Genomic DNA, 7,037 nt, shown 5'->3' with positions numbered 1-7,037 from the left:
GTCTCTCAAAAATAAGCATTTTTAAAAATCAACTTTATTGAAGTATAATTGATACCTAATAAGACGCACCTGTTTCAAGTGTACTAGTTCAATGGCCTTTGACAGATGTTTACACCCATGTAACCACTGCTTCAATCAAGATATAGAACATCCCATTGCTCCTTCCTGCCCCTTGCACTTGATCCCCTGTCCTCTGCTGGCCCCAGGTAACCACTGATTTGCTTACCATGACTAGAGATTACTTTGCATTTTCTTTATAATATATTTATAGAAACAGAATCAGACAATATATATTCTCTCTTTTTTTTGCGTATATGGGGAGGTATGGCTTCTTTGCCTCAGCATGTTCCTGAGATTNAGGTCATGATCTTGCAGTTTGTGAGTTCAAGCCCTGCATCGGGCTCTCTGCTGTCAATGCAGAGCTCACTTCAGATCCTCTGTCCTCTCTCTCTCTACCCCTCCCCTGCTCTCTCTCTCTCTCTCTCAAAAATAAACTTTAAAAATACTTCTTTATTTTGAGAGAGAGAGAGTGCGCCTGTGCGTGGGGGAGGGACAAAGAGGGAGAGAGAGAATTCCAAGCAGGCTTCACACCGTTGAGGGGCTCAAAATCACAAATCAAGAGATCGTGACCTGAGCCAAGGTCAAGAGTTAGATGCCCAAACGGCTGAGCCACCCAGGCGCCCTGAGTTTGCTCCTTTTTATTGCTGAGTAGTACTCCTTTGTATGGGCGTGCCACACTCTGGTTCCCCACTGTCCTACTGATGGATATGTGGGCTGTGTCTTCTGTTCTGGCCACTATGAATACAGCTGCTATGAACATTCTTAGAGAAGTCTTTGTGTGGACATATGTTTTCAGTTCTCTTAGATAATTACCTAGGAGTGGAATGGCTGGGTCACAAAGGAATGTCTAAAGAATGTGCATTGTCACATTATTATTCCCTTGCTTCACCAGTGCCGTGGTTTCCTGTTGCACTGAGAATAAACCCCAAATCCTCACGAGAATCTCCAAGGCTGCACCTCGGGTCTTGTCTTTTTCCAGTCCCCCCTGATTCATGTTGCTCTGTTACGTCCCTTGAGCACAGCAAACCAGCTGACTTCGGAGCCTTCACAGCTGTGAGACTCTTTCTGGAATGTTCTTCCCAGATTTTGGCACAGCTGTTCCTGCTCATCACTGGGGTTTCATTTCACAAGTCACCTCTGTGGGTCCTGGACATTTTATCTACAGTCCCTCCATCCCCTCGTCAGACCTTTTGTCCGCTTATGCTGGTTTATTTTATTTACTTTCACCTTTTGACATTATGTCCTATATTTATTTGTTTACCTGTTGATTATGTGACTCTCCCTCCGCCATTAAAATGTCAGCACTATGCGAAGAGGGACTGGGCTTATCTTTTTCACCAGTGTCCAGAATGGCAGGTGTTTGGGAAATATTATTTGAAAGAAGGAAAGGCTGGGGACACTCTGAGGCATAAGGAGACGGATTGCCTGGGCTGTGGGGCTATTGCACGATCAGGATGAGAATCCCAGCCCCAGCCACTCCACCACAGACCAGTCACAGAATTTCCTTGGGCCTGACAACAAAATCTCAGGTCCTGAGGCCTTAGCTGCAGTGCTGTTTTTGTTTGTTTGTTTTTAAGATTTAATTAAAAAAATATTTTTTAATGTTCATTCATTTTGGTGGGGGCAGAGAGAGAGGGAGACACAGAACTCAAAGCAGGCTCTAGGCTCTGAGTTGTCAGCACGGAGCCCAATGCTGGCCTTAAACTCATGAACTGTGGAAACTGAGCTGAAGTTAGATACTTAACTGACTGAGCCACCCAGGCTCTCCCTTTAAGATTTAATTTTTAAGGGTTGCCTGGGTGGCTCAGTTGGTTAAACATCCGACTTCAGCTCAAGTCATGATCTCATGGTTTGTGGGTTCGAGCCTCGCATCAGGCTTTATGCTGCCAGCTAGCTCAGAGCCTGGAGACTGCTCTGGATTCTGTATCTCCCTCTCGCTCTGACCCTCCCCTGCTTATGCTCTCTCTCAATCTCTCTCTCAGAAATAAATTTTTAAAAACAAAAAGTTTTTTTAAAAGATTTAATTTTTAAGTAAACTGTACACTCAACGTGGGGCTCCAACTCATGACCTCGAGATCAAGTATCACTCATTCTACCGAGCCAGCCAGGCGCCCCTGCAGTGCTGTTTTTACGAGCAGAAGACTGGAAACAACCCAAGTGTCCATCCACAGGGGAATGGTTAAATCAACTACATACAGTCCTACAATGGAAAACTATGTAGCCACAGAAGAGATCCAGGAAGATCATTAGGTACTAATATGAAACAGTCTCCAAGATCTAAAAAAATAAAACTGAACATTGTGTGTAACATGTGTATCATTTGTGGGGAAAAGTGGGAAATAATATATTTGTCTATGAGATGCTCCTATATGCTGAGAGATCTGGAAGAACACACACGCTTGTGTTAACTGGCAGGGGGTGGGGCCACAGGAGCAAAGTGGTTGGAGTCAGGAGTGGAAAGAGTTTCACTAAATACCCTTTTGAATCTTCCGAACTTTTTTTTTTTTGAGAGAGAGAGAGCGAGAGAGAGAGAGCAAGTGAGCAGGGGAGGGGCAGAAAAAGTGGGAGAGACAGAATCCCAAGCAGGCTCTGCGTTGTCAGCACTGAGCCTGACATGGGGCTTGATCTCATGAACTGTGAGACCATGACCTGAGTTGAAATCAAGAGTTGGACACTTAACCACCGTAAGAGGCTCTTGAATGCTGAGAACAAACTGAGGGCTGATGGGGGTGGGGGAAGGGGAAGGGGGGTGATGGGCATGGAGGGGGGCACTTCTTGGGGTGAGCACTGGGTGTTATACGGAAACCAACTTGACAATGAACTATAAAAGAAGAGTTGGACACTTAACCAATGGAGCCACCCAGGCACCCCATTGAATCTTGTGAACTTTGAACCACATGTGTGATCTTACCTATTCCCATAATGAATTAATATTTTAAAAATAAAATACAGGGGCACCCGGGTGGCTCTGTCGGTTGGGCATCCAACAGGGGCTCAGGTGATGATCTCACGATTTGTGGGTTCAAGCCCTGTACCAGGCTCTGTGCTGACAGCTCCGAGCCTGGAGCCTGTTTCGGTCTGTGCCTCCCTCTCTCTCTGACCCTCCCCTGCTCACGCTGTCTCTCTCTCTCTCTCTCCTACAAATAAATAAAACATTAAAAAAAATAAAAAAAATAGAAATAAAAAATAAAATTAAAATAAATACAGGGGTGCTTTAGTGGCTCAGTCGGTTGAGCATCCCACTCTTGATTCAGCCCCACATCAGGCTCCACATGGAGCATGGAGCCTGCTTAGGATTCTCTCTCTCTCTCTCTCTCTCTCTCTCTCTCCCCTCCCCTTCTTGTGCACCCTCTTTCTCTCTAAAATACAAAATGAAATGAAATGAAATGAAATGAAATGAAATGAAATAATGAAATGAAATGAAATGAAATAATGAAATGAAATGAAATGAAATGAAATAATGAAATGAAATGAAATGAAATAGTAACACTGTAAAAATGACACTGCAGATGTTAACATGAAGGGGAATCAACAGCTTAAGAGTGATTCAATTGAAGTTTGGAAATATTTCCTGGAAGGGAGTGAATATTGAACTGAGTTTTGAAGAATGGAAGGCAGGTGGTGGGAAAGGGATTCCAGAAGGGGCTGGTGTTCAAAAGAGCCCCTGAGTAAGGGCAGCAAGAATGAAAGGTTCCAGCCTCCCCTGCTTATCTCCCCAGGTGGTTTGGAGGGTGAATCCATTTCACCCTCTGGGGGAAGCGTCTAGAGTCCAGGAATCACAGGACAGACAAGGGTTGAAATCCCAGCCCTGCCACCTGCCAAGTGTGTGACCCTGGCCATGATACCTCATCTTTCTGAGCCTCAGATTTCTCATCAGTGAATGTGTATGAGGTTGCAGGTCTGATACTTAGCTGGGTGGTTTGGGGCAAGTGGCTTAACCACTCTGAGCCTCTGTTGGCTTACCTGTAAAATCTGGATAATAAAACATATGCCTCCCAAGGTTGTTATGTGAATTCAACAACAAGAAAAATGCAGGAAAAGGGCTGAGAAACTGAAGCTCTAATTATTATGGGAGAACCAAAGTGGGACTTTAGGGCTGGGAGAGAAAGGGACAGATTTGGGAATCGTTTGAGCCACCAGAGGGTTGCGGAATCAAGATCGTGAATATTATTAATCAGATTAATACTTACTATTACAGAATCATTATTCAGAATAATTATTTTTACTTTTATTTTTTAAGTTCATTCACTTTGAGAGAGAGAGACAGAGAGAGACAGAGAGAGAGCAGGGGAGGGGGCAGAGAGAGAAGAGGAGAAAAATTCTGAAGCGGGCTCAATGCGGGGCTCAAACTCACAAACTAGGAGATCATGACCTGAGCCGAAGTCAGATGCCTAACCGACTGAGCTACCCAGGCGGCCCCAGAATAATAATTATTTTTAAAAAGAAGAATGATTATCATTGGAAACATTTGTTTAACATATGGGATATACCATGCTATCTTTTAGATCATCTCATTTAATCCTTGCAAAAATCTAATGGGGATTTCATGTCTGTTTTACAGGCCAGGAAAGTGGGGCTTGTAAGGAAAGTCACCTGCCGGAGGCCACATTAGGTACGAAGTGGTAAAGTCAGGATTTAAAGCCAGGACTGTCTGACATGAGAGTCCACAGGCCGGCTCATGAAATGGGAGCTTGGCGGTGGAGCCGCCGCTTGTTGGCAAGCTGGAGCTCCCCAGCTGGCTTGGACACGGTGCCTTAGGAAGGCTCTGCTGCCTCTGAATTAGGAGGGAAGGTGTGGTCTGGGTCTCTTACCATCCTGCTGAAATAATCCTTCAGGACACCAGCATGAAACCGAGTGATTTTCCATGACCCCTAACCTCATCAGGGGACCCAATGCGTCTTTCTCCCTTCTCAGCTCCAGTCACAGGGAATGTGTGACTCTGGAGGCCACATCCCCCAGACTCCAGATGCCTGAAGGTGCCATTAACTCCTGCTGAAATTCATCCTGTGCTCTTTGTCCAGGGTAACTCCTCTCCTTTAGTTCACAGCTCAGTTAATCCCTCTTCCAGGAAGCCTTCCCTGGCCACCACCCAGGCTTAGATAATTGGTCCCACAAACCCTACCAAAGCGTTCAACTCTACGTCAGTCACCAGCAGAAACACTTTTCATTCAGTACTCACAATATCATGCAATACTCACGAAATCTCTATGGCACATCAGAATCATCTGGGAAACTTTAAAATAGATACATTTTTGTCCAGAACACTAGCCCTCAGAAATTCGGATTTAACGGGCTTAGAATGCAGCCTGGACATCAGGATCTTTAAAAGCTCGCCAGCCGATTCTTGGGCACAGCCAGGGTGGAGACCCGCTGGCCTCTGAGATGGATGAGATCCCAACACTCCTCTTACAGCCAGGGAAACTGAGGCACAGATAAGTTAAGGAAGAGGTCTAGGGTCACATAGGTTAGCAAATAGCGGAGTGAGGATTTTAACCCAGAAAGTCTGGCTTCAAAGCTTCACAGAAGAAAGTCAATTGGTCTTAGTTAATTTCCCCAGCAGTGGAGAGCCAGCTCTCTTCTGAGACAGACACTGATGGCCCCTCTGGCATGGGATATTTTTAACCTCGAGAAGCCAGGGATTGTTACAGACAGTCTGCAGTGACTTGAACACTAAGAAGATTGTTTGGGGGCTGGTGAGTCCTTTCCTTGCTGAGATAGTCCTCCCAGTCTAGGCTTTCCCGCCCTGGAGCCTGGGGGTCCAGGATGGCTGCAGCAGCAGGATGGAAGGGAGGGGGGAGGGAGTGTTGGCTGCACGGAAGCTGATGTTTCCAAAGATAATTCCCTACATGGTGGAGGGCTCAGGGTCAGGATTACCTCACCCAACCCAGACGCTTCTCCCTGCTCTCTGTCTGGAAAGGAGCTGGAAATAAACAAGTGTTGGAACTGGATGTGAATTCATGTCCCTCCCTCTTTCCTTTCCTAACAGGGTGGAGCCCTGTGAAAGCTGCGGAACACATCCAAACATACACATCAAGCATTCTCCAGATGTTCTCCAATGTGGCTTTGTGGGTGAATACATCGGTATAGCTTTGGGGAAGCTGACTTGGGGGCACTTCTCAAAATGCAAAATATGTATGGCCTTTGTGCAGGCAATCAGACTTCCAGAGAATTTCCCTAGAAATATCCCATGAGCAGGCAAAGCTGTACTTCCAAGGATGTTCATGGGAGCATTGCTTATAATCAGGAAAAACTGGAAACATCCCAAATGCCCATGCATAGGGGATTGGTTAGCTGAAATGGGATATATCCACGCAGGAAGAGGGGAGCTATGTACTAACATGGAAAATATGCCCACAAGATATTTAGCAGAAAGGAAAAGGAAATGGTAGAACTGTCTGTACAGTATAACTCAATGTTTGTAAATAATTATGTTGATATAGGAATAGAATAATTTGGAGGAATAGTCTGACCTATGGCTTTCTCTTCTACCAGTTGAAGTGGGATTATGGTAGGGGAGTCTTTGTCTCTTCATATATATATATATTTATATATATATATATACATATGTGTGTATATATATATATNTATATACATATGTGTGTATATATGTATATATGATGCTTGGGTTTTACATACAAACATGCAATAAGTTTGTAACCAGAAAAAGATTTAGGTTGTGAAGCAGAAAACAATATGGATTCACTTTAAAACAGCTAATTTTATGGTATGTGAATTTTACTTCAATTTAATTTTNTCATGACCCAAGCGAAAGTCGGACGCTTAACCGACTAAGCCACCCAGGTGCCCCAACTTCAATTTAATTTTAAAAAAAAAAGGGCGTTGGAACTCAAATTACCCAGCCAAAAGAGGATTCTGATACAGCTGAGAGCAAAATATCACATGGATATTTGATAAAATTTACCTTTTTAAAAATACAAACATCATTTTGTTTTCCTTAAACTATTTGCTCACCTTTT

This window comes from Crocuta crocuta, unplaced genomic scaffold (assembly GCF_008692635.1).
Source record: "Crocuta crocuta isolate KB4526 unplaced genomic scaffold, BGI_CrCroc_1.0 scaffold339, whole genome shotgun sequence".
Taxonomy (NCBI): domain Eukaryota; kingdom Metazoa; phylum Chordata; class Mammalia; order Carnivora; family Hyaenidae; genus Crocuta; species Crocuta crocuta.
The sequence above is the reverse complement of the archived record's forward strand: the minus strand, read 5'-3'. Positions refer to the sequence as shown.